We start from the raw sequence: 11,754 nt of genomic DNA on the forward strand, positions 1-11,754 counted from the left end.
TGGTTCCTCAATGCCTGTTATCCTCAGATTTCTTCTTTTCATGGTGTCCTTGATTTCTTGGATATTTTGTGTCAGAAAATTTTCAGATTTAGCCTTTTCTTTGATGGTTGCTTCAAGTCTACAATTGTATCTTCTAGTCCCGAGATTCATTCTTCTATCTCTTGAATTCTGTTAGAGAAACTTCCCTGGGCATTCTTTGCTTTCTTCTCTAAGTTCTCTCATTCCTGGCTTTCTTCTGTCTATGCTTTTATCATTGTTTCCAATTTCATCTTCAGATCTTGAACTGTTTTATTGATTTCTTTCATCTGATTGTTTGTATTTTCATGAATTTCTTCCAGAGCCTCTCTATAGGCCTCCCTGATATCTTCGATCTGTTTGGCTGCATCTTTCTGCATGTGTCTATGGATGTTATTCATTCCCTCCATTGTCATCTTCATTACTAAGGATTTGAGGTAATTTTCTTGTGTTTCAATTATGTTTGAGTTCTCAGGGTTGATTTCTTTGGCATAGCTGGGATCTGGAGGTGCCATATTGTTTTGGTTTATGTTATTTGTGTTTTTATGCTAGCCTTTAGTCATCTTGCTGTCTCTGATGTTGGGAGGTAGGTTCTGGAGTCCTTGCCTAGGTCAGGAACATGACCAATTTTCAGCTCCTGGGGACTTTGCTCCACACCCTGGGATCCCTACTGGGTCAGCAGAGGCTGGTGCTAGTGCTCTGCAACCCGAGGATCAGTTCGAGGTCATGTAAATAAAGCCAGCTATCCTGCCTTTGACTGGGCTTTGAAAACTCTGTCCTGGGTCACGGAGGCTTTGAGGGCCTAGGCTCAGTCCACCCTAGAGTGCCGGAACCTCTGCTGGCTTGTCAGAGTTGGCTAGGATTCTGCCTGATCTGTCCAGGCCATGGGGCCTAGGTTCAGTCCCACCTGAGAGAGCAGGTACTGCCTTCTGGCTTGTGGGAGTTGGTAGAGCTTCCTCTCTGTCCCTTCAGGCCACTTCAGTCCCTTCTGGACGTGCACAGGGGGCACTCCTGCTGGGTTGTGGCAGCTGGTCAGGCTCTGCCAGAGCCTGCAGGAATGGCTCACTGGGTAGGGATGGGTTGCTGGGTCTTTGTCCGATCCCCTCATGTTGGTTCAGACTCTCCAAAGAGCATGGGAGCCCCTGCTGAGGTGTAGTGGCTAGCTAGGCATCTGCCAGATCCTTTCAGGCCAAATTGTTTCCACTCAACTGTGGGGAAATAGTTCGCTGGGATGACTGGCTAAGTTTCTGCCCAATCCTTTCAGACCATGCCACCTTCGACCAGTCAACCCGAGTGTGGGGCCACGGAGCTGTAGCTAGAGGGTGTGTCCACAGACACCTTGTCCCCTGTGTGGGCCCTGGATCCCTCCATGGACTAGCAGGCCGATCTTGGATCACACTATCCCAGATCCACACTCTCGGGTGCCCCTCGGCCAGCCAGCTTTGATGCTGTTACCATGTGGCCCACAGATCGGTCAAGGAGGGGTAGTGTGAGCCCAGGTGAGGCATGCATGCTTGGCTGTGCTGGGCTTTGGATAATGTGTCCATGTGGTCACCAGCCCCTGAGTCTTTATGTGGACTTACAGGTTGGTCCACCCATTTTCTTGTATGTTGCCCAGACCAGCTGCTCCAGCCTGATGTTTTACACCTTACAGTTCAGCCTCAGATACCAAGTCCTTGATATAGCACAGGGCAGAAGCTCATGTGTGGGTGTGGGTCCAGACTCTGGAGACTAGGCACCGGTCCTCCATGGGCCAAATGGATGGCCCGAGGCCAGACCCACCTGTGCTGTGTGCATTGAGGACCCCTCTCACCTAGGGCTCCTCAGGTATTGTGGTCTGTAGCTCAGGGCTGGGTACCTAGTCTCTCCTGCAGATCAGATACCATGTGTGTTTGGCACTGGATCCTCCTGGTTTTTGGTTTTTCAAGACAGGGTTTCTCTGTGTAGCTTTAGCTGTCCTGGACTCCCTTTGTAGACCAGGCTGGCCTGGAACTCACAGTGATCCACTTGCCTCTGCCTCCCAAGTGCTGGCATTAAAGGCATGCACCACCATGCCCAGAGACTAGAGGGTTTTTATATTGATTCTATATCCTGCATCTCTACTTTAGGTGCTAATTGTATCTAAGAGTTAGCTAGTAGACTCAATCAGGTCTTAATGTATAGAATTGTGTAATCTGTACATAGGAATAATTTGACAATTTCCTTCCCTATTTTCTTCCCTTTGATGACTTTTACTTATATAATTGCTATAGCTAAGGCTTTGACAATATATTGAAAAAGAGAGGGCAAAGTGGACATCTTTCCTCTTTAGAAGAAATATCTTGAGCTTGTCTTAATTTAATATTGGCCCTAGGTTTGCTGTATTTAGCCTTTACTGTTCTGAGGCATGCCTGATATATTCCTAATGTGTACAGGATGTTCATACTAAAGGCATATTGAACCATGCCAAATGTCTTTTCAGAAATTGAAATCATTGTGATTTATATCCTTGAGTTATTTATATTTTTTACTATATTTGCTTTACATATGTTGAACCAACCTTGCCTTTCTGAGTTGAAGTCACTTGGTCATAATGTATGATTTTTATATGTTCCTGAATTCAGTTTGCAAGAGTTTTTAAAAGAAGTTTTGCATCTCTGCCCTTCAAATAATTTGATCTTTATTTTTCTTCTCTATAGTGCCATTTCCTGGTTTTGGTATCATAATAATACTGGTTTCATAGGATGAAACTGACAGTATAATGTATTCTGGATATTAATCCTCTGTCAGACATATAGATGGTAACTTTTCTTTATTTCTGTGGGCTTCCTCTTCACCTGGTTGATTGTTTTTTAGCTGTGCAGAAGCTGTTTAGTTTTATTGTGTTCTGCTTGTCTGTTGTTGGCCTTAATGCTTGGCCAAATGGAGCCCTATTCAAGAAGTCCTTTTTCATGACTATACCATACAGGGTGTTGCCTATGGCTTTTTTTTCTGTCAGTTTCACCATTTTGGGTTTCAGGTTTAGATATTTGATAAATTTGAAGTTAGTTCTTATGCAAAGTCCAATGGCCTGGGAGTTAATTTCATTATTTTGTATGTGGACATCTAGTTTTCCCAGCCATTTGTTGAAGATACTTTCTTTTCTCAAATTAACATTTTTTTTGCATCCTTGTCAAATATTAAATAGTTGTAGTTATATGGACTCATGTTTGGGCTTGATTTTTTTCCCATTGGTCTGTACATCTGTTTTTCTGCTGATACCATATTGTTTTTAATTACTATGACACTGTAATGTATCTTAAGGTCTGGAATGTCAATCCCTTCAGCATTTCTGTTTGCTCGGGAATTTTTTAGCCATCTAGGGTCTTTTGTGGTTCCATCTGAATTTTAGGACTTTTAAAATATCTCTATATCTGTAAAGAATGAGATGGGGGTTTTGATTGGGATTACATTAAATATATAAATAAAGTTTGATGATGCTCTTTTCCACAATGTTAATTATGCAAATCCATAAGTATGGAACTTTTCTGACTTTTTCTTTACAGGTTTAAAGTTTTCATTCTAGATGCCACTTACTTTGTTGATTCAGTTTATTCCTAGATTTTATTTTCTGTGAGGCTATTGTGAATGATCTCTTTATCTATGTGTTTGTTGGTGGTATATTTAAAAAGCTATTTGTGTACATTTATTTGGTGTCTTGACACCCTACTGCATTTGTTTATCATTTCTGTAAGTTTTCTGGTAGAATTGTTGGGATTTCAAAAGTATAGTGCCATGCCATCTGCAAACAGAGATAGATTAATTTCTTCTTAACCCATTTGTATTCATTTAATTGCATTCTTTTGTCTTATTGCTCCAGCTAGTGCTTCAAAACAATATTGAAATGAACTGGGAATAGTGGACACCCTGTGGGATTGCTTCAAGCTTTCTCTATCTAAGATGATGTTGGCTGAATGTTTTCTTACACACCTTTTATTATATTGAGCGTGTTCCTTCTAGTCCTTCATTCTCCAGGCTTTTATCATGAAGGTATATTGGATTTTAGGTGGGCGCCATTCAGAAGGAACTGCAGTGGGCAAGTGAGCTTCCTGGAGATGCCCCACCATTTTGCACAGCTAAGATGGATGTACTTCTGAGAGGCACAGCCCGGGGAGGAGGGTTCTCTGGATGGCTTCTTGCTATTGCTGTTCCTTCTGGTGTGATTGCTTCTTGAGAGACAGCCTATTCTATAGAGCAATTTTCCTGTAGATCAATATGAAGATGAACTTCCCTAAGATGAATTCATGATTTTACATATTCCTGATTTGATTCAAATAATTTTAGGAAGTTAGGGCAGTTCATTAAAGGTTAAGGAGATAGTTTAGGCAGTTTTTCCAGAAAGATATAATAAAGTTACAATTAAGAGTAGAATGTGGCCAGATACAGTGGCACTCCTGTAATCCTAACACTCTGAGAGAAAAAGGGAAGTGGATTGTTGTGAGTTTGAGGCCAGCCTGGTCTAAAAAGTGAGTCCAGGACATTCAAGGACACAGAGAAACCTTGTCTTAAAGATATAGATGATAGATGGATGGATAGATAGATAGATAGATAGATAGATAGATAGATAAAAGTAGGATGTGCCTCCTCCTTGCAAAGTAGTGAGAGCTTCATGGGTTAGAAAAGGATTACAGTGAGCTTCTATGCTTTAAAACTGCATAATTGTACATGGAAGAGAAAAATAGCTTGAGACAAGTTAATGACAAAAGAAAACATTTCATTCTTTGTTGGGTCTGAGTTCCTAGACATTGTGATCCAGAGATGTGACTGTAGGTTTTAGTGTATATCATGAAAATTCAGGGTTATGATGAAGGAGTATATATTTCTATTATGAGTATAAGAATAAAAAAATAAATGATTAGCCAGTTTAGGTGAACAAGACTTCAAAAATAAGACATAAGATGAATGATCTGTTTCTTGGTAAATATGAATTGTTGTCAGCTAACATAGGGGGAAAACTTGCTACTATACATGTGGCTTGCTTAAACTTTGTTATGACAGAAGAATCATTGCTTTGAGGTTACCATGGACTTGTGGAGAGAAAGATAGATGGAAATATTTAGTTGTGTGTGAGTTTCAAAAGAAAATGTATAATAAATACTGTTATAATTTACTTTTATGTGATAATTTTAATCTGTTTTGGAGAATATGTAATTTGTGACTATGAGGTAATCTATTTTCTTACATAGAGATTTTTTTATATTAGGTGGTATAAAAGGGCTAAGAGAAAAACATAAAGTCATTGAAGTCATTGGAGCTTTCTCATCGGAGATTTGCTCCATCCACCAAGTGTCTGTGTGTGTGTGTGTGTGTGTGTGTGTGTGTGTGTGTGTGTGTGTGGTTATTGAGAGAACACATGATTTTTAGTTTAAGCTTACTTATGAGGTTTGTTACATTTACTGACTTATGGAGTTGAACCATCCCTGTACTTCAGGAGTAAAACCAACTTGGTCATGGAGTACAACCTTTTTTAATTTATGTCTATATTCTGTTTATAAATATTTAAATGAGCATTTTAAGTCTATATTCATCAGAGATATTGATCTTTAGTTTTCTTTTTTGGTTGTGCTTACACCTGCTTTGGTGTTAGAGTAATGGTGGCTTCATGGAAGGAGTGTGGAAGTGCTTCCTCTGTTTCTGTTATTTTCAATAGTTTCAGATGATTGGTTATAGATCTACTTTGAAAGTCTGGTAGAGCTCTGCTATGGCTCTATCTGCCTCTGGACCTTTTTTTTTTTAATCTGGAAGCCTTCTTATGTTATTTCAATTTTTTCATTCAGTATGAGCCTAATTAGCTTGTTTAAGTAGTCTTTATTTAATTTTGGTGGTTTGGCTGTATCTAGCAATTTACCCATTTCTTTTAGTTTCTTCAGATTAATGGAATGCAGGTTTTTTAAAATTCCATTTTAATATTAGGAATTTATTTGCTGTCTGTTGCAATGCTTTCCTGTTCATTTCTGATTACACTAATTTAAGTCCTTCCTGGACCCAAGGTCTGTCAACTCTATCTTCTCAAAGAACCAGGTCTTAGATATTTGACTCTGTATTGTATTCTTTGTTTCTATTTTGTTAATCTCAGATCTTATTTTTATTATTTCTTGCCATTGGCTTCATGTGGGATTTTGTTAGTTGTTGTTACTCTATTTGTTCTTAGTTATATAATTAAGTCATTTGTGTGTGTGTGTTCTGTCTGATTTTTTAATGTAGGCACTTAGAGCTACAAATATTCCTAGAAGGACTGCCTTCAGTGTGGCCCAGGGGTTTTGCTGTGTTGTGTTTTCATTTTTGTTCAGCTCCAGAAACTTTTTTTCCATTTTTAATTTCTCCATTGACATATTCATCATTTAGAATTGAGTTGTTTAATCTCCATGACTTAGTGTATTTACTAGAGGCTTTGTTTTGTTTTGTATTTGTTTGGGGGGTTTGTTTGTTTGTTTTTGTTTTTGCTGTCAACTTTAAATTTTGTTGCAATATCAATTTTTAAAATTTTAAAGTCCTGTGTCCCATGATATGGATTTTTTAGAGATTGCATTTGATGCTTAAGCATGTGTATTCATTGATGTTTGAGTGGAATATCCTGTAGATATTTACTAAATCCATTTGATGTGCAATTTATTCTAATGGGTTTTTGCTTATTTTTATCCAGATGACCAGTCTTTTTGAGAAAATAGGGTATTGAAATCACATACTATTAATTGATTGTTGTTAATCTGTGTCTTTAAATTCAGTAGAACAAAAAATAAAATAAAATGAAATAAATTCAGTAGAACATTTTTAATGAAACAGGACACTCCAGAATTTGGTACATGCATATTTAGAAAAGCAATGACTTCTTAATTAATTATTCCCTTGAAAAGAATGAAGTGTATGTTTAGAAAAGGAATGACTTCTTGATTACTTCTTCCCTCGAGTAGGATGAAGTGTTGTTACTACTTATGTATTAGTTTTAGTTTGTAGTCTATTAGATATTAGTATAGTGAACCCTGATGGCTTCCTGGTCCCCATTGGATTGGGGTACTTTTGCTCAATCTTTTGCTCTAAGGCAGTGCCTGTCTTTAAAGCTATGTTTTCTATAGGCGGCAGATAGATTTTTACCTAAGTCACTCATCCTGAGTCCTTTAGTTGGAGCATTGAGGCTATTGGTATTTAAAGTTATCAAAATGTATATGATGATTATGGTCATCATGTTTTTTACTTTTTGGTGTTAGTGTCTGTGTTCTCTGTGTTACTTTGAGTTTTAATAGCTGTGGCTTCATATGTTTTCCACAGTATGTGTCATGGCTGATTTTATGTTATATTATGCCCTTTGTTTGTCTTTGTCATATTTTGCACATCTGTTAGAATGAACCCATCTTTCAGATTTGATTTGCCCTTCTTTTGACTCTACTTGGATTTTTGTTTTCTGTGAATTGTCCTAGAGGAATGTCTACATGAAGCTAAACTATGTGGATTAGTAAAAGAATAGTGTTCATTATCAAATGGAATTGCTCTAGTGGTCTGGTCTTAGTAATGTGGCAACAGGATTAAGGCTAGGTCTAATGCTAAACTCAACCTGAAATCAACCTGCTGGAGTTAAAAACCCGGTCAGCCTTTGGATTATGTGAATCCAGTGAGAGCAGGAGGTCAAATGCCAGTCCCCCTCCATGAAGCCTATGTCCTGTCTAGAGCTGCACTGAGAACCAGAAGCACAACCTTTGGCCTCTGAGCCAGACACCTAGACTCTGCGAGACTCTCTACACAAGAATAGACTCTCCACCCTGCAATGATTACTGGGGCCTCAGAAGTCAGAGCTCCTATCTCACACTTTGATACTGATTGAGCTAAAGTCCCAGTTCCTCAGGTGACTCCAGATCAACTGGAGCTGATTATCCAGCCCTGCACTGACCTCTTTGGACACTGGGGATGGAGGCTGTGTTGCTTGCTGTGTTTCTGGTCTCTACAGAGCCATGCTTATACAGCACTTGCTGCGCAGCTCTTAGCTGGGGGCCTGGTTGTAAAAGGTGCTGTCTGGTCTGGAGCTGAAGACCTGGTCTCCTACTGTTGTCTCCCATGTGAAATTTTTAAGCTCCTCTAATTACAACCATATTCTTCAAAACAAGAATCAACACTAGTTTGCTCTATTAAATTCTTACATCAAAACCGGGAAAAGAATGATCACTCACTTGTAATGGCTCGTTTATTTTGAATAAGGATGAACTTGAAGGTTTGATTAATTTAATTACATAAACACTTTTCTCTTTCTCAAATAACTCAAGTCTTGGTTTCTGTTTTAAGTGTGCTGATAATAGTAAGATCTCCCCTCGTCTTCCCCTCCCCCTGTGTGTGTGTGTGTTCATGTAGATGGATGGATGGATGGATGCTATGTATGCACATAAAAATATTGTTAAATTGAATCATTCTTGCATAACACTTGATAAACTGTCATAATACATATTCACTCTATTTCTCAGTCATTTGACATATTGCTGATATTTCTTACTAATTTTTGGAAACATATGAAGCATAGAAAGAAACAAAGAAAGGAGAAAAAGGATAAGGAAGTGTGTGGGAAAATTATGAAGGCTATAAAACTGGCTCCAAACACTAAATTCTGAGCCCAAAACTTCTGTGTGATCTTAACTGCAAAATGGTTTGCACAGCTCACAAGGCAAGCAGTGAAGAAACTCTTTAATTTCCAATAATTCAATTTGTCAGTTCTTTGGATTATGTCTTGTGGTGCTGCTCACAAGGTGAGATCCAGCAGCTCACAAGGCAAGCTTCATTTGTTCTACACAAGCTCCTCCTGTGTGTTTCAGATGTCTCTTGAATGTGGAATCCTTCTGCCCCAGCCTTCCAAATGCTGAGATTACAAAATATGCATCACCACATTGAAAAGATATACTTTCTCAAAAAAAAAAAACCGTGGGGCTGTTTCCACATTGATGCTGAGTTATCAATAACTCATAATTTTTCCATAGTTTTTATGGATATGCTTTCATTCAACATGAGAAGATGGCTTGAGTGAATTCATGATGATGATCTCAAATATTGTTTCACTCAGGGCATACAAACTTGCTTTGTACAAAATATGTCCACAGAAGGAAGATCGGATCAGGTATATTAACCAAGAATCTTTTCAACCTATCATGAAAGCTGTCCTTATAAAGCCCAAGAATGTGTTCTGAGGCCAAGAGCATTTCCCTCTGCGTCTCTCTCCCTCAGTATCTAAGTCACAAGATTGCCCTTACAGAAAACAATAGGGTTCAGTGGAGAAACCATTGCACAAGTTCCCTGAAGATCAATAGCATGCAAATAGCCACAGATCAATAGAGTTGCAAAAAATGTCCCTTCAAGTCTGGCAATATTTATTTCAGAACTGCCCATCACTGGTGATGAAATACCATGAACTTTGAAGTTTGGTAGACAGGCAGTGAAGTCCTTTCCAGTAAAGAATTCCAGCACCACAAGACATAATCCAAAGAACTGACAAATTGAATTATTGGAAATTAAAGAGTTTCTTCACTGCAAAGTAAACAATCAACAGTGAAGACGTGGCCTACAGCAAGGGGAACATCTTCGCCAATTGTCCTTCCAGCAAGGGATTAATTTCTGTTCTCCTCTTCAATAACAACAGCAACAACTTTGAAGGCTTATTTGTAACTCTTGTTTTAATTTTCTCTTCTCATATTCTTTCTTGAAAATCTAGTCAAATCCCATTTCCTCTACCTCAACTAGGTCAGGATTGGGTGTTTCATTCACCTGGAAAGAGAAAATACACCATGTCTTCTCCCATCTCTCAGGTGTAATGTAGATGCTCTTTCATCTGAGACCTGTACCCTGACTTAGAAGGAATTAATTCTCTTATGAGTGACAAATGACTGCTTTAATAATCTCAGTAAGAGGTGAAGTGGCAGCAAAACTAAATGAATACATAAAAGTTTCCAAGCTATTAGGAAGTGTATATGATCGATAGTTATGGGAGCAGTGGAGATTGGAGGTAGAAGGCAAAATCATCATATGGAGGAGGGAGACACTAGACCACATCACAGGGAGAGACACTAAATGTTGTGCCTTTTTGTTCCAGTTTTAATTTCTATTCCCAGTATGAGTTCTTTTTCTTTATCTCACTTTTTTTAATTTTACTTGTCATTTTTTCTATTACTGTTTCTAACCATCATTTACAAATCTGAAAACCACCCTTGGGGATCTTCTATAGTCCAATTGATTCTAAGTCTCCTGGAATTGCTCTTCCAAACCTGGACCAAGTTCTGGGATCCAGAGATTCATCTTCAGGGACGGCAGGGTGAAACTCACTAATGGATGCCAGGAATTCCATCAGCTGATGGTACCCTGCTTTAACTATTTCCTCCAGCATCAAAGATTTCAGAACTTCTACAAACATATATCGCTCCTTCGAACCTACCTGTCTCATCATTTTACCTACAGTGAGTGATCTTGCCTTATTTTACTTGCGTATGCACAACCCCAGGTGTTTTCAGCCTCAATCTTGTTTCCTTAGTCTTTTTCTTAAGTTATATTTTAGGTCCTTGTTCCTCGTGCCACCTGTAAATGCTGGAGTTTACTTACCAGGCCCAGATCACCTGATACAGACTTGAGGAATTAAATCAGGCTGTTTGGAGGGCCACAACAAGACTGAGGCTGTGACATCTTTTTATTGAGAGCAATCAGACTTGTTATACCTTTACCAGAAACAGAATATAATAACAATTTCTAGCATCAATGCCACTGTACTTTCCAGGATACAATGGCCTTTCCAAGTCACACAGGGTACACAAGCTTAATGTCTAGGACCAATTGTCAAGTTCTATGCTTCCATGAACACAAAGGGAACATAAAAAGAAGCACAACGTGGCTTGAAGGCGTCTTGAGTGATAGTGCCAGTCTCTGAGGAACTGAAAGGCACACAGCGCCTCAGACGCCATGGACTCTAGCCCAAAAAAACACAAGCCTATCAAGGCAGCTAGAACAGGCCAATTCCATGGTGCTGTCTTTTTTTCCATAATCTGGAAACTTTTGCCATGTCTGTAGAACCAAAGCATTGATTTGCTAATAAGCCTAAGGAGGATATGTGATCTGTTGTTAAACATCAGTAAACATGCCTCTCCTGTTAACATTTCAAAAGTTATAGACACAGTATTTTGTTGATTTCTAATACTTTGACCATGACATCTTTCTAATAATAAGTCTTCCATAGTAAACATTAACCCCCCCAGTAGACAAGCTATTGCTAAGTCCCCCCATAAGAGGGAAGAAAGCAACCCCAGAAACACAATCAGAAAGACCATATGAAAGGAACAGTTCATCCATATTCAGCACAAGCCTGCTTAACGTCCTTAAGCATCTTAAAATAAATGGGTATTTAACTTTTACTTTTTGCCCTGGCTTATTCTGATGCAACATTTAACTCACCTGGAAAAGAGAAAAATCCCCCGTGTCTTCTCCCATCTCTTGTATAGGAGCCCTGCACACAACAAAGAAGGAATGAATTCTTTTATGGGGACAAAGAAACTCTTTAGTAATCTCCGGAAGAGATGAAGCTAAGCAGTGAAAAAAGTTTCCATGTTATCAGGAACTGTCCTTGGTGGACAGATTTAGGAGGACCAGGAATTGGGGAGGTGGGGGTGGGGCCAAAGTGAGCACAAGGAGGGGAAAACGGCCTAACAGAGCGAGACCACAGGTAACACAGGTTTTGGTGTTAACGTATTTCTATCCTAGTGTTACTTC

The 11,754-nt window shown here is 39.0% G+C and overlaps 1 protein-coding gene across 1 annotated transcript in view; it reads right to left on the minus strand.

Annotated features, from left to right (window-relative positions):
• The window catches only part of SLCO1B3 (solute carrier organic anion transporter family member 1B3), a gene marked incomplete at its 3' end in the record, with an annotated part of 69,705 nt that extends 58,214 nt beyond the window's left edge, over positions 1–11,491 (minus strand). The window contains exon 1 of the mRNA XM_084766252.1: positions 11,440–11,491. The remainder of the gene's footprint in view (positions 1–11,439) is intronic.
• Between the last annotated feature and the right edge of the window lie 263 nt (positions 11,492–11,754).

The sequence above is a fragment of the Acomys minous genome, assembly GCF_964271855.1.
Source record: "Acomys minous genome assembly, chromosome: 17".
NCBI classification, from domain to species: Eukaryota; Metazoa; Chordata; class Mammalia; order Rodentia; family Muridae; genus Acomys; species Acomys minous.